This window comes from Budorcas taxicolor, chromosome 17 (assembly GCF_023091745.1).
Source record: "Budorcas taxicolor isolate Tak-1 chromosome 17, Takin1.1, whole genome shotgun sequence".
NCBI lineage: Eukaryota > Metazoa > Chordata > Mammalia > Artiodactyla > Bovidae > Budorcas > Budorcas taxicolor.
In genome coordinates this window covers 1,206,365-1,232,482 of record NC_068926.1, presented here as the reverse complement: position 1 = coordinate 1,232,482, position 26,118 = coordinate 1,206,365, and the positions used below count along the sequence as shown (strand labels likewise).

General features: G+C 37.5%; 1 protein-coding gene across 1 annotated transcript in view; it reads right to left on the bottom strand.

The window, feature by feature from the left end:
- Positions 1-26,118, bottom strand: part of CPE (carboxypeptidase E) — a 149,251-nt gene that overhangs the window by 95,665 nt on the left and 27,468 nt on the right. The gene's annotated exons all lie outside the window — the stretch shown is intronic.

Sequence of the window (26,118 nt, the reverse complement as noted above, 5' to 3'; positions counted from 1 at the left end):
TATAGTGAAAGCTACGTTTTTTTTCAGTAGTCATTCATGGATGTGAGAGCTGGACCATAAAGAAGGTTGAGTGCTAAAGAACTGATGCTTTCAAATTATGGTGCTGGAGAAGACTCTTGAGAGTCCTTTGGACAGCAAGGATATCAAACCAGTCAGTCCTAAAGGAAATCAACTCTGAATAGTCATTGAAAAGATCAAGGCTGAAGCTGAAACTCCAATACTTTGGCCACCTGATGCAAAGAGCTGATTCACTGGAAAAGACCCTGCTGGGAAAGATTGAGGGCAGGAAGAGAGGAGGACGCAGAGGATGAAATGGTTGGATGGCATCACAAACTCAGTGGAGAAGTTTATGTAAACTCCAGGAGATAATGAAGGACAGGGAAGCCTGGCATGCTGCAGTCCATGGGGGTCACAAAGTCGGACAAGACTGAGCAACTGAACAACAACAAATAAAACTAGAAAGTTTAAAACTTTTTTCCTAAAAAATTACGCAATTTTTTAAAAGAAAAAAATAAAAATTAAATAGCAATAATAAGTTTGCTTTACCAAAACCTTTAGGATTGGTCCCTTTAGGGCTTCCCTGTTAGCTCAGCTGGTAAAAGAATCCACCCGCAATACAGGAGACCCCCAGTTCGATTCCTGGGCCAAGAAGTTCCCTGGAGAAGAGATAGGCTACTCACTCCAGTATTTTGGGGCTTCCCTGGTGGCTCAGATGGTAAAAAAATCCTCCTGCAATGTGGGAAATCTGGGTTCAATCCTTTGGTTGTGAAGATTCCCTGGAGAAGGGAACAGCTACACAACTCCAGTATACTGGCCTGGAGAATTCCATGGACAGAGGAGCCTGACAGGCTAAAATCTATGAGATTGCAAAGAATCTGACAGGACAGAGTGACTTTCACTCAGGATTTAGTGAGTTAAGAATGGTCAAATGTATATGTATTCAGAGACATTATCATTATTTTTTCATATTTACATATTAAAATAAATAGGGTTTTCTATTTTAAAATTTAAAAAGATGGAAATTTTCTTTAAAAAATAAGTAAAAGTAAACAAATAAGATGGAAAAACTGAATTGAATAAACAAATTCCAAAGCCCCTTTTTGAAGAAATAATAATGCTGATAAAATAGACTGTGTGTGTTATTCGTTCAGCTGTGTCTGACTCTTTGTGACCCCATGGATTGGGGCCCACCAGGCTCTTCCGTCCATGGGGTTTTTCAGGCAAGAATACTGTAGTAGGTCGCCATTCCCTTCTCAAGGGATAAAATAGACTAACGCTTTCCAAACTAGTGTTAAGAAAAAGTCAGTAACTGTGCCAAGAAACTCTTCCTCTACACAAATAAGTTCTTTATTTTCAAGTTCTTTAAAACATTAAATAGACCAGGAGTTTTCTCTTTTACTTTAAAACTTCTTAGATCTTTTCTTATGTTAATATGTACTTTGAATCCTCAAGGAGGGTATTTACTACAATTTACCAAGCTTATTTGCCCTCTTTTTTAATATTCTGAGGACAGCTTGCAAAATCCTGTACTAGACAAACTTGTAGCAAAACTGCTAATGAAAAAAGCAGAAATAATAAATTAGAAAAATGGAAATAATATATAGAGAAAAATGTGCTAAAATGGAATGCTATGCGCAGTCACACATTAATTAAAATGGGAGAACACAATGAGAAAACACTACCTTTTCATTTTAACTTTTGTTTTAAATCAGGATGTGATATTAATTAGGATTATAAGATGGGTGAAAATGTAAGCACAAAATATTTAGCCTAAATCAAATTTTAAGTAAGGATCTATAACTATAATTCAAATTGTCCTTTCTCCTGCTGAAAAGATAGGCTGTTTGAAGGGAGACAAAGAAATTTCAAGTGTTTCTCTTTTAATAGCGAGAAGGATAAGGGATTTGTTAGGCAAATCTTAGGGATTCTTTGGGCAAACTTGGAGAAGAAAAGGGAATTCACCCATTGGGAATGATCCCTACTTCAGTGAGACACAGGGACAGGAACTTTAAATTGCCAAGTCCAGGAAATGGAATGGGACAGAGGTTATTTGCTGATCAGTCACACAAGGGACATAAACATTAAGATTCAGTCCCTTCTCTGCACACTGGAAGACAAGAAGTCAGTAATGCACATCCTGAAAGTAAACCCTTCAATATATCTATTATTTTCTTCCCCAAAGAAACCATTAGCCTACAGAGCACAGCAATGAAAAGTCTGCAGATCCAACTATGAGGGGAGCAGAAAAAAAAACAGATTTAGATGGTAAAATACTTTTTACTTTACTACAACACTTAAGTGTTTGCCATGCTTAATTTGGCCAGTCTTAGGCAATTAAAGGAAAAGAGCAGATAATCACACAGTGTTAAGAAATGTAATTTTCCTATGATACAGACCTAAATATATTTACTATTACACTAATAAATATGTTGATCTCCTTAAATGATTTTCTGAAAATAAATTACAACTCTAATTCCAAATCTGACAAAAATTATAAAAAATAGAAAAGCCAACTGAAAAAAATGCACAACCTAAAAGCTGAGAATTACTGGGGACAATATGAGTACTTAAGCCAGGGATACAGGCTCTCAGTAGCTCTGAGAGACAGCTCTGAAGAGGGAAGGGAGGAGCCAGGATACATAGGAGTTTTTGCAACCAAGACCAGATAATCAGAACATCAAAAGATTACTGTTAATTAAAGATAACCAGACATCTCAAGTTAATGAATTTAACACTTTTCTATGTTATCGTACTTATGCTCAGTCACTTAAGTCGTGTCCTTCTCTTTGCAACCCCATGGACTGTGGGCCGCCTGGCTCCCCTGTTGGTGGGGATTTCCAGATAAAAATACTGGAGTGGGTTGCCATTTCCTTATCCAGGGTATCTTCCCTACACAAGGATTGAACTCAGGTCCCCTGTGTCTCCTGCCTTGGCAGGTGGATTCTTTACCACTGAGCCACCAGGGAAGACCTTTTTCTATGTATGGGAAGATGCAAGAGTCAGGGTTTATTAAATTATTCCTTTGATACGTATCTTAGCTCTCTAGGGTCAGTATCCTGCTTTTCTCCATCCTGAATCCCCTCAGGTACACAAGTGAGAAGGAGGGTGACTGCAGTGTCTGACTGCTAGATGGTGGGGCATCTTGTTTCTATCCTGAGTTCTCCTAAGGCTCACTGTTAGGGCAGCTGTAATGTGATGGCTTGAAGGTTGCAACACCATTTTCGACTGATGTGGCAGGCAACATTTTTCATTGACAAAGCCTATCTCCTTTATGAAAAGAGACATAAAAATCTAAGTGAAACTTCAGAAAACAGAATATATTAGAACAATCTGCCCCGGAGTTTATTGCAATATCTTTTAAATAAAAAATTATTTCAAGTCAAAACAACATTTGATAAAACTAATTAAAGGCTAAATAAGGCTTAACATATTGAATCTGCAAATGTAGAATATAGTCATTTACATGCTCAAGTAGGCACATGGACCATCATGCAGTGATACAGAGCCATTCCCTTAAAAGTCAGAGGGAAGAGATACCTAATGGTATTGTTATGTAACAATATACTAGAAATTCTTAACTTTTACTATACACTTGTGAATAAATTAAGATATGTAAACTCTGAAAAAGAAAATGCAAACATCATATACAAGTTATATTGTATATTCAGAAAAAAATGAAAGGATCAACTGAACTGTTATTTGAGAGGTAGGCAAAATGGCCAAAAACAAGACACATACACAAAAACTGAACTGTTCTTATACTCCAGCAATAACAACTTTAAAATACTATTGAAAGGCAATTCATCCACAGTAGCAATAAAAGCATTGTTTATATAGGAATGACTATAATAAAAGTATATTACCAATATTAATAAACTGTTAGAATTTTCTGAGAAACAAAAGATATACATTATTTTCATTTTTCCCAGATTCATTCTTTGATGCATTTTCAGTCGGTATAAAAGGGGATATTTTTGTTACATGATAAAATGATTCTATAGCCAACATCACAGTCAATGGTAAAAAGCTGAAAGCACTTCTTCAAAGATAAGGAACAAGAATACAGATGCCCATTCTTGCCATTTCTATTTAGTATAGTATTAGAAGTCATAATTCAGAGAAGAAAAAGAAATAAAAACAATCCAAATTGGAAAGAAGTAAAACTGTCACTGTTTGCACATGACCGACACTATATATAGAAAATCCTAAAAGCATTACCAAAAAACTTAGAACTCATCAGTGAATTCAGTAAATTTGCAGGATATAGAATTAGAAGCATATATACTTCTAATACTAATATATATACTAATAATATATATACTGTATATAATATATATTCTGCTAAGTCACTTCAATCGTGTCCGACTCTGTGCGACCCCATAGATGGCAGCCCACCAGGCTCCCCCGTCCCTGGGATTCTCCAGGCAAGAACACTAGAGTGGGTTGCCATTTCCTTCTCCAATGCATGAAAGTGAAAAGTGAAAGTGAAGTCGCTCCGTCGTGTCCGACTCTTAGCGACCCCATGGACTGCAGCCCACCTGGCTCCTCTGTCCATGGGATTTTCCAGGCAAGAGTACTGGAGTGGGGTGCCATTGCCTTCTCCTATAATATATATAGTTTTATATATTATATAGTAGTAATATATATACTATATAGTAATATATAATATATACACTGTGTATATATTACAGTATATATTATATTATATATAATATTTACAATATTATATTGTATATAATATAATAACAGTATTGTATTATATATAACATAATATATATACCATATATAGAAGTCTATTGCATTTTTATACATTAAGAATGAGCTATCAGAAAGAGAAATTAAGAAAACAATTACATTTACAATTACATAAAAAAGAATAAAATATCTAGGAATAAATTTAGCTGATGAGGTAAAAGACACATACTCAGAAAACTAAAAGACTAATGACAGAAACTTAAGACAACACAAACAAATTGAAAGATATACTGTGTTTGTGGATTGGGAGAATTAAAATAAAATGGTCATACTAATCAACACAATCTACAGATTGAATGCAATCCCTGTCTAAATACCTAAATCATTTTTCACATAACTAGAACAAATAATTCTAAAATTTGTATGGAAATACAAAAGATCCCAAATATCCAAGTAACCTTAGGAAATGAAAACAGGCTGAAGGTATTAAACTTCTGATTTCAAACTATACTACAACGGTATTGTAATCAAGCCATTATGGTACTGGCACAAAAACAGACACATAGATCAATGGAATAGAATAGCCCAGAAACAAATCCACACGTATATGGTCAATTAATCTGTAAAAAAGCAAGCAAGAATGTACAAAAGGGAAAAGACAGCTTCTTCAATAAACAGTATTGGGAAAACTGGACAGCTAATTGTAAAAGAATCAAACCGGATTACTTCCTCACACCATGTACAAAAATAAACTCAAATATGGATTAAAGACTTAAATGTAAGACCTAAAACAATAAAAATCCTAGAAGAAAACATAGGTAGTACACTCTTTGACACTGGTTTTAAAATATTCTTTTTGGATTTTTCTCCTGAGGCAAGGGAAACAAAAGCAAAAATAAATAAATGGAAACACAACAAACTAAAAAACTTCTACACAGTGAAGGAAAGTACCAACAGAATCAAAACTCAGCCTAGTATATGGGAGAAGATATTTGCCAATTATATGCCTGATAAAGGACTAGTATCCAAAACATACAAAGAACTTACAACTCAATGTCAAAAAACAACCAATCTGATTTGAAAATGGGCAGAGGATCCAAATAGACACTTTTCAAAGAAGACATACAGATCGTCAACAGGCACATTTTTTAAAAAACCTCAACATCACTAACCAACAAGGAAATACAAATCAAAACCACAAAATACCATCTCACACTTGTCAGAATGTCACTTGATATCTATCTTTAAGGACAACAAATAACAAGTGCTCGTGAAAATGCAAAAAAAAAAAAAAAAAGCAGGCGGGAGGAACCCTAATAACTCCTGGTGGGAATGTAAACTGGTACAGCAGTTTACTATGGAAAATAGCATGGAGTTTCCTCAAAAAATTAAAAACTATTTTAATTAAAATTTTATTTAAAAATTAAAATTAAGAACTATGACACAATTTAGTAATTGCCCTTTTTCTGAAGAAAGCAAAAACATTAATTAATTCAAAGATATATATGCACCCCTATGTAGAACGCAGCATTATTTATAATAGCCAAGACACAGAAGCAACCCAATTGTCCATCAATAGATAAAGATGTGGTATATATATACAATTAAATATTAATCAGTCATAAAAAATTAAATTTGCCATTTGTGACAACATGGATGGATTTAGAGAGTATTATGTTAAGTGAAATAAGTCAGAGAAAGACAGATACTGTATGATCTCACTTATATGTGAAATCTAGGAACATGAAAACAGACTCATAGATCCAGAGAACAAATGTGGTTGCCAAACGGGAAGGCAATGGGAGTGGGTGGAGGAAATTTATAAAGGGGATTAAGAGTATAAACCTCCAGTTACATAATAAATAAATCCTAAAATGGAATATAGAGCATAAGTAAATTGTCAGTAACATTTTAATAAATTTGTATGAGGACAGATGGTTAATGAACTTATCATAGTGATCATTTCATAATGTACTTAGATGTCAAATCATTATGTAGTATACCTGAAATATTATACATCAACTACATTTCAATTTAAAAAATTTAAGCACAGACAATTAAGTCCTTTACTTAAAACCTATTCCCAATTCTAAGTGTTTGACTGTATCTATCTTAAAATATTGAATGAATTTTTTTCAAATTCTCCCAATACCATGCCAAATGATCCATTCTCCCTGCTATATTTTCCCCTCAACTTTCTAATTAAACTTCTGTACCTTAAGCCTCAACATTTTTATTTCTCCTTTTCTATATACCATACCAAAGGTCTTTCTAATGGCCTTTGGTATGGGATATAGAAAAAAAATCCAAAAATGTTTTGTACTTTCTTTTGGTTAAAAAATTAAAATTGCCATCCTATTGCCATTCTTAGGGGAATTGTTTATTACATCAAAATGTGAAAAACAAAACTTTAAAAATAATTTTGGTCACAGTCTCTAAGTAAACAAAACCTCTAATGGAATAACCCATATCACATTTCTGTTATCCTGACACAAATACACACTTAATCCTCTGTTTTAGCACTGTTTCTTTTAATAAACACTAGCCAAAGTTTTAATTTTTTCCCCAAACCTCAAAATATAGATGAATAATTTCATAGTCTGTGATTTTTAGCACAATTACCCCTCACTGAATACTTCCTGTCACCATATGCCTCTGTTAAGGCCAAATAGAACATTTCTTGGCTTGCTTCCTTTCTGCAATCTGTTGTCTGGCATTTTTCTCACCACCTCCTGGCCTTCTGTATTTTTGGAGAGCTGCTCCAATCTGATCAAGTCTCAGCTCTTCCCACTCTTGTGTTCCTGGTTTTACCAGTGGATTTTGAATGTCAATCAATGGGCTAAGTTCTCATTCACATAAAATGTGTTTGCCTTGCTGCCAGCTGATGATACTTGTGTTTTAAGCCAACATATTTATTACTTCCTGTATCTATTATTCTAAACAACTGTTGCATCTGTATCTTCTGTCTTAAAGATGTAGACAACAAGAAACTTAGTTCCCCTCAGAATTTTATTCAACAGTGAGTATAACAACATGTGTGTATGCTAAGTCGCTTCAGTCATGTCTGACTCATTGCAAACCTGTAGACTGTAGCCTATCAGGCTCCTCTGTCCATGGGATTCTTCCGGCAAGAATAATGGAGTGGTTTTGCCATGCCCTCCTCTGGGGGATCATCCCAACCCAGGGATCAAACCCAAGTCTTATGTCCCCTGCGTAAGAATAGGTGGGTTCTTTACCACTAACACCACCTGGGAAACCCAAGTGTAACAGTATCATGAATTTGATCCTTAAAGTCCTTCATAACTTACATTCAGTGAAACACCTTACACAGAACCATGGGGGGAAATATCACACTTTGTTAATACTGAGTAAAAAATAATTTATGGGCCTGACTTGACTTTTCTCATCCACCATAAATTACTTATTAAGTGTCCATCATGTTCCAGGCATTATTCTAGGGGCTGAAGAATCAACATATTAAAGTTATTATTAAAGAGACAACACATTAAAGTTATAACAGAAGTTACAGAACTTACAGCCCTAGACACTTTTGAATGAGTTAAATGGTGACGTTTCTCCCTTATACTGACATTATCTACTTATTTTAGTGCTCTTTTCTACATGGCTCTTTCTGGAATAAAATCTAGGAGGTTCTAAATTTAATGTAATTGTTGCCATTGAAAAACACAAAGCCAGTGATGAAAAACTCTAATTGCCAACATATATTTTTTTATGACTGAATAAGTGAATAGCTCCCAGCTCTATTGTTCATAGTTTGGCAACTCTAAAGCAAATTAGTCCCTCTGAGCTTGTTTTCTTACCTCTAAAGTAAAATTCGCATCTCGATAGATTACTGTGTTAAAGAAAGTAATAATTCACATAAAGTCCCAGCCCATAAATGTTGCTCAATAACATAGTTCTATATATACCTATCCCTGGTGGCTCAGATGGTAAAGCATCTGCCTACAGTGTGAGAGGCCTGGGTTCAGTCCCTGGGTCGGGAAGATCTCCTGGAGAAGGAAATGCAGCCCACTCCAGTATTCTTTCCTGGAAAATCCCATGGACAGAGGAACCTAGTAGGCTACAGTCCATGGGATCGCAAAGAGTTGGACACAACTGAGCGACTTCACTTTCTTTTCTTTCATATATACCTATAGCTGATTCATGTTGATATATAGCAGAAACCAACACAATATTGTAAAGCAATTATCCTCCAATTAAAAATAAATTTTAAAAATAAGAAAAAAATAATATAGCTGTCTCTAAATCAAATGTCATCCAATAATATCGAGAACCATATTTCACTGAGTCCAAACATTTTCCTATGGCTACATATGCCTTTTAGGAAATTCACTCATTTTTTAAAAAGTTCAAATTAAACAGAATGGACAGTTTTCCAATTTCCATGATCATGAACACCACAACTGCCACTCAGCCTGTACCAGCTACCCCATTCCATATTATCTTCAAGTCTGAGAAAATGCCCTATCTCTCTGCCTCTTAAATTCAGTGGTCAATTTACACCTTTTATAAGAAACCTACCAGCTTTCCAAATAAAATCCAATCCCTATCCTGAAACATTACAATGAAGAAAGCATCATCCAATAAGGTCAAAGGAAACTGGATGGCAGAGTTTCAGCTCTTTTTTTCTGAACTCCCATTCACTTTGACTCACTCAGACTTTTTTTAAAAAGTCAGACTTTGTTAATAATGAACAGAAAACGATTGACAGTTCTGACTTTTCTTGTCTACCATAAATTATTTATTAAGTCTCCAAAAAAGCATGAATGCCATGCATAGAACTAGAGAACTCAAGCCAAGTTTGTATTCTCTCTATTTTATATCTACTGTTTAAATCTAGTGGATCTAGATCCTTAAAAAAAAAAAAAACTAAACTACACACTCAACCAAAGAGCCTGTCTTCTTTGAGGGCTTATATATAATAGCGTGGTGAAATTTATCTAGTCTTCCCTGATAGCTCAGTTGGTAAAGAATCCAGCTACAATGCAGGAGACCCTGGTTCAATTCCTGGGTGGGGAAGATCTGCTGGAGAAGGGATAGGCTACCCACTCCTATTCACTCCAGTATTCTTGGGTTTCCCTTGTAGCTCAACTGGTAAAGAATCCACCCACAGTGCAGGAGACCTGGGTTCGATCCCCGGGTTGAGAAGATCCCCTGGCGAAGGGAACGGCTAACCACTCCAGTATTCTGGCCTGGAGAATTTCATGGACTATATAGTCTATAGGGTTGCAAAGAGCTGGACACCACTGAGCAACTCTCACTTTCATTTTCACTTTTTATTGAAATTTAGTTCATTTCTCCCATTTTACTTACCAGACAAAGGACTTATTCATGACAATTTTGATCTATGCAACATTATTATCTACAAAATTGAAATTATGCACTTTCAAGTTATGAAATAATTAGATGATGCTGGGGGACCAGAAGGCTGCCCTGGAGGCTCAGATGGTAAAAACTCTGCAGTGCAATGCAGAAGACCTGGGTTCAATCCCTTGATTGGGAAGATCCCCTGGAGGAAGACATGGCAACACACTACAGTATTCTTCCCTGGAGAATCCCCATGGACAGAGGAGCCTGGTGGGCTACAGTCCATGGGGTCACAAAGAGTTGGATATGACTGAGCAAGTAAACACAGCACAGGGCAGGGGACCAGAGACAGACACAGAATATAAATGTTCACCCAAAGTTTGTACTTCTGAAAATTTAAGTATTATTATTGTTAATTACCTCAAAACATATCTTCAAGGAAAATAACGCTGAGAAAATATTAAAGACTGTGGTGACAGCTACCCTAAATAATGATGCTTTCATTTTGCTATATTTAATTCATGTGGTAAAATAATTTATTAAAATTACCTTCCGGGTAGCAGGGTAGTTTTAAAAGACAACTCAAGCCAGTGATGGACAGGGAGGCCTGGCGTGCTGCAGTTCATGGGGTCACAAAGAGTCGGACACAACTAGCGACTGAACTGAACTGAACAAGTCAGTTCTTACATAATCATTCCCTAAAGAACAACTTGGAGAAGGCAATGGCACCCCACTCCAGTACTCTTGACTGGAAAATCCCATGGACAGAGGAGCCAGGTGGGCTGCAGTCCATGGGGTCGCTAAGAGTCGAACACGACTGAGCAACTTCACTTTCACTTTTCACTTTGATGCATTGGAGAAGGAAATGGCAACCCACTCCAGTATTCTTTCTTGGAGAATCCCAGGGACGGGGGAGCCTGGTGGGCTGCCGTCTATGGGGTCGCACAGAGTCAGACATGACTGAAGCGACTTAGCAGCAGCAGCAGCAGAGAACAACTTATACAATCCTATCTGTTACCCCCACATCAGAAGAAGCACATTAACTCACCACCACAGAAACCTGTTAAAAACTTTCTACGAAGGTTTTCCCAGTCAGGAAGTCAATAATGCAGAAAAACTTTCAGGTTTGGCACTATTAACTTTTTCACTGATTTTAGCTGATAAAGATTTGTGATCAGTAAGGCTAACGATGTAACAAAGATTCTAGACCAATGTTTCCTTCAAACGTATTAATTTGGAGTTAACTTATAACACGAAGGTAATAACTGGAAAACTCATCTTAGTGTTAACATTGCTACCAAAATTGGCTTCCTGTCCTTCCAGTCTGGCACTTACTCTTTGCAACCCCATGGACTGAAGATTGGAGAGTTAAACAAAAGGATTTGTATTTTGTATTGATATGTTCCAGCAACTCTAAGTACTGAAAGCTTTTGTAAAAGGATAGGAGAAAAATACCATATAGCAGTTACTCGACTTTTTGACAAGACATAGTATTACATGATAACCTTGGAAAAGGGCAAAAATGCTCTTTTGGTTTTCCCCCTACCTGATTCATGTTCCATTCCTTCACAACTTCTTATATTGTCTCTTCTTGATTTTCTTGACCTCTAAATGTGAGGGTCCCAGATAGAATACACAGAAGAACTATACAAAAAAGACCTTCACAATCCAGAAAATCACTATGGTATGATCACTCACCTAGAGCCAGACATCCTGGAATGCAAAGTCAAGTGAGAAGCATCACTACAAACAAAGCTAGTGGAGTAATGGAATTCCAGGTGAGCTATTTCAAATCCTAAAAGACGATGCTGTCAAAGTGCTGCACTCAATATGTCAGCAAATTTGGAAAACTCAGCAGTGGCCACAGGACTGGAAAGGGTCAGTTTTCATTCCAATCCCCAAGAAGGGCAATTCCAAAGAATGCTCAAACTACTACACAATTCACCCATTTCACACGCTAGTAAAGTAATGCTCAAAATTCTCCAAGCCAGGCTTCAACAATACAGGAACCGTGAACTTCCAGATGTTCAAGCTGGATTTAGAAAAGGCAGAGGAACCAGAGATCAAATTGCCAACATCCACTGGATCATCAAAAAAGCAAGAGAGTTCCAGAAAAACATCTATTTCTGCTTTATTGATTATGCCAAAGCCTTTGACTATGTGGATCACCACAAACTGCAGAAAACTCTGAAAGAGATGGGAATACCAGACCACCTGAACTGCCTCTTGAGAAATCTGTATGCAGGTCAAGAAGCAACATTAGAACTGGATATGGAACAATAGACTGGTTCCAAATTGGGAAAGGAGTACCTCAAGGCTGTATATTGTCACCCTGCTTATTTAACTTATACGCAGAGTACATCATGAGAAATGCTGGACTGGATGAAGCACAGCTGGAATCAAGATTGCTGGGAGAAATATCAATAACCTCAGATATGCAGATGACAGAATCCTTATGGCAGAAAGCAAAGAAGAACTAAAGAGCCTCTTGATGAAAGTGAAAAAAGAGAGTGAAAAAGTTGGCTTAAAACTCAACATTCAGAAAACTAAGATCGTGGCATCTGGTCCCATCACTTTTGGCAAATAGATGGGGAAACAGTAGAAACAGTGACAGATTTTATTTTGGGGTTCCAAAATCACTGCAGATGGTGACTGCAGCCATGAAATTAAAAGACGCTTGCTACTTGGAAGAAATTTTATCACCAAACTAGACAGCATATTAAAAAACAGAGACATTACAGTATATTAAAAAACAGAGACATTACTTTGCCAACAAAGGTCCATCTAGTCAAAGCTATGTTTTTTCCAGTAGTCATGTATGGATGTGAGATTTGGACTATAAAGAAAGCTGAGAGTTGAAGAAATGATGCTTTTGAACTGAGATGTTGGAGAAGACTCTTGAGAGTCCCTTAGACAGCAAAGAGATCCAACCAGTCCATCCTAAAGGAATTCAGTTCTGAATATTCATTGGAAGGACTGATGCTGAAGCTGAAACACCAATATTTTGGCCACCTGATTCAAAAAACTGACTCATTTGAAAAGACTCTCATGCTGGGAAATATTGAAGGTGGGAGGAGAAGGGGACAACAGAGGATGAGATGGTTGGATGGCATCACGAACTCAATGGACATGAGTTTGAATAAACTCTGGTAGTTGGTGATGGACAGGGAGGCATGGCATGCTGCAGTCCATGGGGTTGCAAGGGGTTGGACACGATTAAGCAACTGAACTGAACTTGACTGACTCAGGGGAAGAGAGTTCCATCCCTGGGTCAGGAATATCCCCTAGAAGAGGAAATGGCAACCTACTCCGGTATTCCTGCCTGAAAAGCCCCATAAACAGAAGAGCCTGATGGGCTATAGTCCAAAGAGTCTCCAAAAGTCACTAAGGTTCACTTCAAAATGCAAATATTATCAACAGCAAATGACCAACTGTTGGTGCAGTCATGTGACATGGTACTTTTTAAGCTCAATTTTATTTCTGGTTACATTTTTCTGATTCACTTTACCATATATATATATATATATATATATATATATATATATATATATACACACACACACATACACACACACACACATATATATGTATGTATATATGACCACCCAGGTTATTTTTGCTAACATTTCTTTGGATAAACAGTACAAACCAATTTGGTTTTTTTAATTAAATTTTTATTTTTACTTTATTTTACTTTACAATACTGTATTGGTTTTTGCCATACATTGACATGAATCCACCACGGGTGTACATGCGATCCCAAACATGAACCCCCCTCCCACCTCCCTCCCCACAACATCCCTCTGGGTCATCCCTGTAACGATGGAGCCAGGCAGCCTTCAAAGGAACACTTTTCAGCTCTTTAATATACACAAAATTTATTCAGAAAAAGTATTCTTACCTTCCTGACTGCATTACTGTTGTTATTTTTCTTACATAAAAGCTATTCTTAGAAGCCTAACAAATTTTGTTTTTCAAATAAGAACATCTGGCTTTAGGTTGTATACAGCTACACTTAATATTCAAGTTCACCTTTCTTTAAGGTAGGTCATCCTATTCATTACAAGACTCTTTAAAATTTATAACTTTCCTTTTATTTATAATAAAAAAAACTTTGTTTGGAGTAAAATATATATTACCCAAAAAGGCAGAACTATTTTCAAAATATGTTCATCTGGCCAATTTGATACATAAAGCCTCTTCAAGGAATAATTCCTCAAGTTATTTTAGGAGGACCAATGAAAGAGTAAAAGCTTAAAATAAAAATTACATACTTTTAAAAATTCTAAATCCTTCATTGGTTTTATTTTACTATTCTATTCTAGGAAAAGTAAACAAATCTTCCAAGAAATAATAAAGCTAAGACTTTTTTTTTCCCAGTAAGCTATAAGCAAGTTCAGAAAATATTTCAAACTGAGCATTCTTCCTACCCGTATTAGAAACAGTATTCTCCAAGTGCTATTAATAATTTAACTTAGAATCATAAATATGCATGAATGGAAGATCACTTGCCCTATCCCAATGCTCAGAAAGACCTTGGACTGCACTTTTCAGAAAAATAAATGTTTAGTATCTCTAGGCATGTCTATGCCAGATGCTCTAAGGAAGATGAAGACTTCAGTGGCAGCTTCCTGGACTCTGGGCTGCACTGGTTGCTGCTCCTCTGTGTTCCCACGGCAGTATCCCATAACATGCATTATGTGCCATAATTATCTGTTAACAAGTCAGTTTCCCACAGAAAAGTTTCCAAGCCATTTTAGTCATCCTTGCTTTTTCATTTGAGAAAACAAGCTCAGAAAGGTTAAGTAACTGGCTTAAAGTCTCAAAAGTAGTAAGTGATAAAGCCAGGATTCAATTAAGAGACATCTGATTACACAGTCCCTCAGACTCTTCATTATATGTTATATGTCAATTAAATTTCAATTAAAAGAGAGATTGAGAGATAGAGAGCCTGCTAAGAAGTTTGAGTCTGACCAGAGTACAGGCAGATCACTGGAGGGTTTTGAGCAGAGGAGCTGTTGAGATCTATGTTTGGCAGAAAACACTCTTCAACAGTGGGGAGAATGGGGAAGGAGGACATGCTGATTGGAGGCTGATAAGCCAACAAGGAGCCTGGGGCATTAACCAAGCTAGAGATAGAGAAGCAGGCCCCAGAACTTCTCCTTGATGTAGCAATTCAAATACAGCACTTTTCAATTTTTTTATCTTTTCATATGTTTTCAATGTGAAGAAAAATACTTGCCCTGCTTGCCTCATGGGCTATTGTTATGGCTAAGACAGCACACAGTGCCAGAGCTGACTGCGTGACCTGGGTATGCAGCACATGGGAGCACAGACTTGGGGTTAAGAAAGTCTGGGTGCCAACACAGTCTTCTCTGCTTCCTCTGTGAAACTTTGGGCAAGTTATGTCACCTCTCTGTGCCTCAGTTTCCTAATATGTGAAATAAAGGTAATACTGGTGCCTAATTCAGTTTGTTGAGAGGATTTAATGAAAGAATATCTGTTTTATTTATGGCCTTATTTCTAGCATCTATAATTGTGCCTGGTACTTAGTAAGTGCTCATTAATGTTAAAATTAATTTGAAAATTATAAAGGACTATGTAGTTGTAATGAGTTCCTCTTCTTTTACAAGATAATTTTGGCTGAGAGCTTCCCAGGTGGCTCAGTGGTAAAGAATCTGCCTGTCAATTCAGGAGACACAGGTGAGATCCACTGGTCAGGAATAGCCCCTGGAGGAGGAAATGGAAACCCATTCCAGTATTCTTACCCGGAGAATCCCATGGACAGAGGAGCCTGGCAGGCTACAGTCCATAGGGTCACAAAGAGTCGGACACAACTGAATCACTGAGCACTCATATGTAATTGTGAGGAATAATTTCCCCCACTAACACTATACTAAAAAAAAAAAAAAAAAATCCACAATCTTTGTTAATAGCACATCTATTCTGTTAAACATAAAAAGGAAGTTTACATCCTTCTCTTTTGTTTCTTTCTTAACTTTTCCATTATGTGCTCTATTCTTTCAAACAAAACCCCATCTGTTGAATGTATTTGTAAACCCTGTTTCAGGCTGGCTCAGACCCAAATGCCCTCCAGCATTACCTACACCTGCTGTGCTCGTGGACAGATATTATTTCACCAGAATAGCTGTCCCTTGGGTGAGACATACTAGCTCAGATGATGGCAGCCGCTTGCTGTGCCAAAAGTTGTGAATGAGTACAAAAAAGATGGTTCCATCGTAGACAGAAAATACTTTAATATTTGAAGAGAGGGATTCATTCTCATGGAGGACGTTAGACACTCAGACCCTACAGTTCTGCACACTTGCTTTCTGCACTCCTTCCACTAAAGGTTTTCTCCTCCAATCATCAGTAGCAGGTGTAGTGCTTCATCCAGCAGGGCCAGAATCCACTGAACAACTCATAAGACACTAATAAGAGCAAACTCTTCACTATGAATACAATTATTGAAAAAATCATTTGATCATTAAACAAAATGTGTTTGCCATGTACCCTATCCCCTGACAGGCCCTACCCATGAGAAAGTGGCTTCAAGCACATTACAAGGTTTCCATTGTGTACCATAAAGAATTAGAATTCAAGTGGCCATACCTAAAAAAGAGGAGAACACTGGTGTTCATCTTCATTCAAAAGAGACTAAGGAGGCCACTGTGGCCCAATCATTTAGCAATTTCTGTGGTACTGACTGGCCAACTCTATGGAATGTCAAGTGGATTCTACTAGAGGGTTGACTGTGAACTCCAAAATGAGATAAACAATGAAATAAGGGGTCACAGGAAGTTGAGGGGGAAAAGTAGCAAGGAGTTAGGAGGAAGCAAGAGAGGGAAAGGAGGAAAGGGAGGGAGAAAGTGGGAAAGGAGAGGAAGATGGGAAAGATGGAGGAAAAGAAGCAGAGTCGGCAAAGTCATTTTTTAAATAAACAAGCACTGGCAGTGCCTCTCTTATGTGGCTAAAAAAGCTTCCTTTCTAATAACAGTTGTTTTAATTTATTTTCACAGAAGACAAAAAAAAAAAGGGGGGGGGGGGGGGTAATATTTCCTCCAGAGAAGAAAAAGGCCAATTCTCAGAAACAATGAGTTAGATTTTTATCTTAAGTGATAGTGTGGTCAAGATCCTGTACAATAATACTGAAATAATCACTTCCCTATATCTTTCACGTCTCAAAGACTATAATGGCTTCCATTTACATACTCTTTGGTCCTGGATTCATCTCCCGGTACAGTCAGGAAATTACCTTTGACATCCCCCAAACTAGACTTCCTGCTGAACTGTTGTTCTTTAGCCTCAAATCCAGTAGCACCCACAGAAAGAGAATGCCAACACACACACACACACACACACACACACACACACACACACACACAATGTACCTAAGAGGCAAGGTAGCACCATGAATGAAAAAAAATTTAGAGCAAGATTTTCTCATTCTCTAAATTAATCCCAGGTTAATTTTGTGTGTTAGTCGCTCAGTCTTGTCCAACTCTTTGCAGTCCCATGGACTGTAGCCCACCAGGCTCCTCTGTCCATCGAATTCTCCAGGCAGGAATACTGGAGTGGGCTGCAATTTCCTATTCCAGGGGATCTTCCCAACCCGGGTATCAAACCATTGCAAGTAAATGGTTTACTATCTGAGCTACTAGGGAAGCCCAGGTTTTTAGTTAAGCCTTTCAAATATCTGCTAATAAATTATTCCACCCTTCATCTGGGGAAGGAATAAATGTGAAAACAAATTTGATTCACTTCCTTTAGTTATCTTTTCTTTTCTTTCAATAGCTACAAACTTATAAAACTTCTGCCTCTTAAATCAAATAGTACTGAGATTCTATTTCAGCACTTTTTGGGATGACAAAAATCCATTCAAATGTATACTAAAAAAATGAATTCCATTAATAGCTGGGTCTTTGGCAGCTGACAGAGTTACTGGTCTCTTTAATTAACTCCCCAGAAAGGGTGTGAGTTCTTTGGGCACAACTGTGAATAGGACCATTAATAATCAGCCTGCATCAAAAAGGAATCAGTTCAAAGCTCTTGGCTTCAATGATCATTTTTTTGATCAAATTGTCCTTCTCAGTAGATCATTCATACAGCTCAAGACTGATCTACTAAGATCCCTGATTTTTTAAATTAATTAATTTTAAAAAGCCTTGTACGGTTGATAGATACAGAGGCGATCAGTACACAATCCTGAGATTATATGAATTCCATTAATATTGCTTCTGCAATGAATTTACAGAACTCAGCAATACGAAGATTACTAGGTGAGCATAAAATCTAAATAAACTATAGTGTAAAACAATAAAGACTAGTCCATTCATGTTTACTGCAGGATGAGGTTATCATAGTATTTCAAAGTTTCTTAGAAAAGGAACACATTTGAGTCAGTCCTGATGGGGTGGATGAACCTAGAACCTATTATACAGAGTGAAGTGAGTCAGAAAGAGAAAGATAAATATCGTATTTAATGCATATATATGGAATCTAGGAAAATGGTACTGAAGAATTTATTTATAGGGCAGCAGTGGAGAAACAGACATAGAGAACAGACTTATGGACATGGGGAGAGGTGAGGAGAGGGTGAGATGTGTGGAAAGAGTAACATGGAAACTTGCATTACCATTTGTAAAATATAGCCAATGGGAATTTGTTGTATGGCTCAGGAAACTCAAATAGAGGCTCTGTATCAATCTAGAGGGGTGGGATAGGGTGGGAGATGGGAGGGAGGTTCAAAAGGGAGGGGATACATGTATACCTATGGCTGATTCATGTTGAGGTTTGACAGAAAACAACAAAATTCTATAAAGCAATTATCCTTCAATAAAAAACAATAAATTTAAAAAAAGAAGTAATAACCCCCCCAAAAAAAAATTCTTAGAAAAGCTTTTTTATATTTTCTTTATCAAGATTTCATTTGTACTTTGCAGAACTTAAGGCCAAAGAGAATCATCAAATTAAGTCCATTATTTAATTTTAGTGTCTCATACAAATGGCATCAATTCACTGAAACTGACTGTGGGTTAGAAGATTCTAACCAGCCTCACTCACATTACTTTCCTGAATCAGATTCACAGTCTAGCTGCTCTCTCTACACTTCTTCCACCAACTGCTCCTGAACCACCACCCACTCCACAATGAGACTGCCTATGCACTCAGCAGCTCAGCTGCTGTAGGAAAAGTTGTGACAAAACAAATGCAAGAAAATACATTTCTGCTCTGTGACTTCAGCAGTTGGAAGCAAAGACTTGAGGTAGGTTTCTTTTTTACTTTTTTTTTTAATTTATTGCTATATAGTTGATTTACAATGCTGCATCCATTTCAGGTGTACAGTAAAGTAATTCAGTTATACATACGTATATATATATTTTTAGTACTCTGCCATTGTAGATTATTATAAGATATTTAGTAGACTTCCTTAGTTATCTATTTTATATATAGCAGTGAAGTGAAGTCACTCAGTTGCTCTTTGCAACCCCATGGACTGTAGGCCACCAGGCTCCTCTGTCCATGCAACTTTCCAGGGTACTGGAGTGGGTTGCCATATATATATTTTAATCCCAAACTCCTAATTTATCCTACTCCTATGTAACCATAAGTTTGTTTTCTATGTACTTGAGTCTATTTCTATTTTGTAAATAATTTCATCAGTATTCTTTCTAGAGTCCACATATAGGCCATATCATATGATATGTCTTTCCCTAACTTACTTCACTTATTATTATAATCTGTAGGTCCATCAATGTTGCTGTAAATGGCATTATTTGATTGTTTTTATGGCTGAGTAATACTTCCTTGTATTTGTACACCACATCCTTTTATCCATTCAGTGCTGCAGTTAACACTGGGGTGCATGTATATTTTTTAATTACAGTTATCTCTGATTATGTGCCCAAGAATGGAATTGCAGAGTCAAGGAGGCAAGAAAATACAATGGAGAAAGGGTCTCTTCAATAAGTGGGCTTCCCTGGAGGCTCAGACAGTAAAGAATCAGCCTGCAATGCAGGAGACCCAGGTTCAATCCCAGGGTTGGGAAGATCGCCTGGAGAAGGAAACAGCTACCCACTGCAGTATGCTTGCCTGAATGTAAGTGGTGCTGAGAAAACCGGACAGCTACGTGTGAAAGAATGAAATGAGAACACTTTCTAACATCATGTTGTCGTTGTTCAGTCACTAAATCACGTCCAACTCTTTCTGACTCCATGAACTGCAGCATGCCAGGCTTTCTTGTCCTTCACTATCTCCCCAAGTTTGCTCAAACTCATGTCCATTGAGTTGGTGAAGTGAAGTGAAGTTGCTCAGTCGTGTCCAACTCTTTGCGACGGCACGGACTGTAGCTTACCAGGCTCCTCCGTCCATGGGATTTTCCAGGCAAGAACACAGGAGTAGGTTGCCATTTCCTTCTCTAGGAGATGTTCCCGACCCAGGAATTGAACCAGGGTCTCCCACACTGTAGGCAGACGCTTTACTGTCTGAGCTACCAGGGAAGTCGGTGATGCCATTCAAGCATCTCATCGTCTGTTCCCCCCCCCTTCTCCTGTCTTCAATCTCTCCCAGCATCAGGGTCTTTTCCAATGAGTCAGCTCTTCCCATCAGGTGGCCAAAGTACTGGAACTTCAGCTTCAGCATCAGTCCTTCCAATGAATATTCAGGCTTGATTTCCCTTAGGATTGACTGGTTTGATCTCCTTGCAATCTAAGGACCACTCAAGAGTCTTCTCCAGCACCACAATTCAAAAGTACCAATTCTTCAGCACTCAGTCTTCTTTATGGTCCAACTTTCACATCAGTTCATGACTACTGGAAAAACCAAAGCTTTGACTATACAGATCTTTGTCAGCAAAGTGATGTCTCTGCTTTTTATTAATAATTATTAATACATTAATTAGTAAACCTAGACAAACCATCTAGATTTGTCATAGCTTTCCTTCCAAGGAGCAAGTGTCTCTTAATTTCACAGCTGCACTTACCATGTGCAGTGGTTTATAAGATAAAATCTGGAGCCCATGAAAAAAAATCTGTCATTGCTTCTACTACTTCCCCTTCTTTTTGCCATGACATGATGGAACAAATGTCATGATCCTAGTTTTCATAATGTTGAATTTCAACTCAGCCTTTTCACTCTCATCAAGAGGCTCTTTAGTTCCTTTTTGCACATGTGTGCATGCTCAGTCATGCTCAGTAGCTTCAGTCATGTCTGACTCTCTGCGACCCCATGGACTGCAGCTCGCCAGGCTCTTCTGTTCATGGGATTCTCTAGGGAAGAATACTGGAGTGAATTGCCATGCACTGCTCCAGGGGATCTTCCCGACCCAGGAATCGAACTCAAGTTTCCTGCATCTCCTGCACGGCAAGCAGATTCTTTACCGATGACCCATCAGGTAAGTGCAGTTCCTCTTCACTTCCTGCCATTAGAGCAGTATCATCTGCATATCTGAGATTATTGATATTTCAATAATCTTGAAATATCTGGCAATCTTGATTCCAGATTGTGACTCATCCAGCCTTCACATGGTGTACTCTGCATATGTTAAATAAGCAGGGTAACAGTATATACCCTTATCATATTCCTTTCCCAATGTTGAACCAATTCCTGTCTCATTCTAACTGTTGCTTCTTGACCCTCATACGTTTCTCAGGAGACAGGTAAGGCCATCTGGTATTCCAGAATTTTCCACAATTTGTTGTGATCCACACCGTCGAAGGCTTTAGCATCGACAGTGAAGCAGAAGTAGATGTTTTCCTGGAACTCCCTTGATTTCTACATAATCTAATGAATATTGACAATTTAAATCCAGCTTGCATATCTGGAAGTTCACATTTCACATACTGTTAAAGCCTATCTTGAAGGACTTTGAATCTTATCTTGCTAGTGTGTGAAATGACCACAACTGTATGGTAATTTGAACCTTCTTTGGTATTGCCTTTCTTTGGGATTGGAATGCAAACTGACTGTTTCTAGTCCTGTGACCACTGCTGAGTGGCCACAAATTTGCTGACATACTGACTGCAGCTTATTAACAGCATCATCTTTTAAGATTTTAAATAGTTTAACTGGAATTCCACCACCTTCACTAGCTTTGTTCGTAGTAATGCTTCCTAAGGCTCACTTGACTTCACACTCCAGGATATCCAGCTCTAGGTTTGTGACCACACCATCGTAGTTATCCAGGTCATTAATAATTTTTTGTATAGTTTTTCTGTGTATTCTTGCCACTTCTTCTTAATCTCTTCTATATCTGTTAGGTCCGTACCATTTCCGTCCTTTATCATGCCCATCCTTGCATGAAATGTTCCCTTGATATCTCCAATTTTCTTGAAGAGATCTCTCATCTTTCCCATTCTATTGTTTTCCTCTGTTTCTTTACATTGTTCATTTAAGGCTTTCTTATCTCTCCTTGCTGTTCTCTGAAACTCTGATTCAGTTGAGTATATCTTTCCCTTTCTCTTTTGCCTTTCACTCTTCTTTCCTCAGCTCTTTGTAAAACTTCCTCAGACAACCACTTTGCCTTCTTTCATTTCTTTTTCTTTGGGATGGTTTTGGTCACTGCCTCCTAAATAATGTTATAGACCTCTGTCCATAGTTCTTCAGGCACTCTCTCTACCAAATCTAATCTCATGAATCTAGTCATCACCTCCACTGTATAATCATAAGGGATTTGATTGAGGTTAAACCTGAAAGGTCTAGTTGTTTTCCCTACTTTCTTCACTTTAAGGTTGAATTTTGCAATAAGAAGCACCCTCATTTGAGCATAAGAATCCTTTTAGCAGGTAGCATTAACTCAGCAGAAGGCTTGCCCTGAAATATACTCTCCAGTAAGTCTACTCCCATCTTTAATATTCCCAGTATTTGAATGAAGCAAAGATGAAAGTGTGAATTAAGAGTTGCTTTCAAGGGTGGAATGGAAGCTGGTTTGCGTGGCAGTCTCTAGGAAGACTCAGCCAAGTGCTATCCTCTCCTGCCAATCAGATGTGCTCAGGTAAGGATCACAGTGAGGGAGATAGTCATTAATGCATCCTGACAGGTTCCTGAGAAAAAAAAAGAGTAAGGCTTTCTCACTTTTTACAAACTGCTGTACAGTATGAAAGAGATACTAAATGTGATGCAGTTAGCTCCTGGGAAAAGTGATGCCATGGCAGTGAGGGATGAAATTCTCAGCTAGTTCAGGTCATTTTGTGAATAGCATGTGTCACTTCCTGGAAATATACTGGTTGGCCCAAAAGTTCATTTGAGTTTCCATAAAATGTTATGAAAACCCCAAAATTTGCGGCCAACTTTATAGTAAATAAACCCTGGAGCAGGAAATGGCAACCCATTACAGGATTCTTGCCTGGGAAATTCCATGAACAGAGGAGTCTGGTGGGCTACAGTCCATAGCGTCTCACAGAGTCAGACATGACTGAAGCAACAGCATGCACATGCACTTCCCCAGAAGCATATTGTACGCCTTCCAACCTGTGCAGGGCTCATCATCTGGTGTTGAATCTTATGCCTTTTCATACTGTACGAGGTTCTCTAGGCAAGAATACTGGAGTGGGTTGCCATTTCTATGTCTAGTGGATCACATTTTGTCATAACTCTTCACTAAGACCTATTTGGGTGCCCCTGCTTGGCATGGCTCAAAGCTTTATTGAGTTGCTCAAGCCCCTTCGCCACAACAAGGCTGTGATCCATGAAGGGAAAAAAAGAGACATATAAAAGGCACATGAAAAGATGCTTAGCATCATTAATTGTTAGAGAAATGCAAATCAAGTAACAATGAGATACTACTTCACACCTAGTAGAATGACTATGTCAAAATGACATAAAATAACCAGGTATTGATATAGGAAAATCAGAACCTTCATGTATTGATGGGAGGAATGTAAAATGGTGCAGCCACTTTAGAAAACCGTCAGGCATTTCCTAAACATGTTAAACTGAAAGTTACAATATGACCCAGCAATTTCATTGCTAGTACTGTACCTTAAAAAATGATAACATATGTCCCCACAAAAACTTGTACATGAATGTTCATAGCAGCATTGTTCATATCATCAAAAAGTAGAAAGCAATCCAAATGTCTATCAGCTGGTGAATGGCTAAACTGTGGAATATTCATAGATAAATATTATTTGGCAGTAAAAATGAATTAGGTACTAATACATGCTACAACATGGATGAATCTTAAAAATATTATGCTAAATGAAAGAAGCCGATTAACAAAAGACCACACATTGTATGATTCTATATATATGAAATACTTAGAAAAGGCAAATCCATAGAGACAAAAAGTAGATTAGTGATTGCCAAGGGCTACAGGAAATGAGGAAATGGAGAATGATTGCTAATGGGTTACAGGGTTCCTCATTAGGGAAATAAAAATGCTCTAAAATTGCCTGTGGTGATGGCTGCACAGAACTGTGAATACACTGTGTGAATTGTTTGGTGTGTGATATCTTTCTCAATAAACAAAACTTACTGTAATAAGTATACTATAGTAAAAATAATAATAACAGTAAGGCTTCAGCCATTAAAATAAAAGAAGCAAGTTTTAGCATAGAGCTTGAGAACAGTATGACTGAAATCTCAGGGACAAAATCTGTGATGTCAGTTCAATTATATTCTTCTTAATTACAGTGTATCAAAGGAAATTTTTAAAAAGATGAAAACAAGATTAAAAATGTGAGCTCAAGGGGCCATTGACTTTATCTTTTTATGTCATTAGCAAGTCAGAAAATACATCCCTGTGGTATATATGCAATTTAAATTTTCAAAAATTAAATCATTGTCACATTAATAATAATGACAACATTTCAGAGCTGGAGCCCTAGTGATTGTCTATTTCAACGTGTGCTTTTTACAAAAATAAACTTCTCTAACATTTTTCATACCACTCCACACTGCCTCCTCACCAGTATACAAACATTAGCTTTTACTTAATGCAGTTCTAATAAGTTGTCTTCTGGAACATGTGTTTCAATGGTCTCAAGTCTGAAGTTTCTTTTGTCTTAAATTTTTCATATCACCTTCTTTTCAAGCTTAGCTCACTTGAATATTTGCTATAATGGTAGGTGGTGATGGTTTCCTTTGGTGATATACATACATCATAAACCTTTCAGCTTTTTTCCTTTTAATACATTTTCTAGGTAGTTATACAGAGCTAGAAAAGAATCAAGTGGCCATCTAAGAGCTCTTCATAATTGCCATTAATTTTTAGTTCTTTCCCAGTGCTGGACTTTTAAAAAATTTAATATCTGAGCTTTAACAACTCACATTTAAAATCTGAGCTCAAATTTGGTGTGTCTACACTTCAAGACCAACTATTTCCCAATATTTGTTCCAATTTTGAAAAAAGGAGGAAGTCTTGCAATTTACATTCCATAGTTCAAAGTATAAATTATTCCAAAAATTTACAAGTATTTAAAGACATAGATAGTTTTCCCCTTTCCATTTTCAACTTGCCAAATTTATTATATTTCCATATCAAATCTTTTCTCTTCAGTGGAAATAAATCTTTTTGTGATATATTTTTGAAAGTCTGTATCTTATTTCATGTGGTATCGTATAACAAGCTAGAATCACCTGAGGTACAAACATCCTTCGACAGTGAATTATGTATTAGGAGAAGTTTCCATGTGCTGTGCTTAGTCACTCAGTCGTGTCTGACTCTTGGCGACCCCACGGAATGTAGCCCTCCAGGCTCCTCTGTTCATGGGATTCTCCAGGCAAGAATACTGCAGTGGGTTGCCATTTCCTTTTCCAAAAGTCTCCATAACTATGAGAATAATAAAGGCATCACAACTGGGGCCAGTCATTTACAAAAATCATGCAAAATCTGAAGAGGTAAATTAATATCTAAGTAAACAGTGGGTGGGAGAAGGCAATGGCAACCCACTCCAGTACTCTTGCCTGGAAAATCCCATGGACGGAGGAGCCTGGTAGGCTGCAGTCCATGGGGTCACGAAGGGTCGGACACGACTGAGCGACTTCACTTTCACTTTTCACTTTCATGCATTGGAGAAGGAAATGGCAACCCAGTCCAGTATTCTTGCCTGGAGAATCCCAGGGACGGGGGAGCCTGGTGGGCTGCCGTCTATGGGG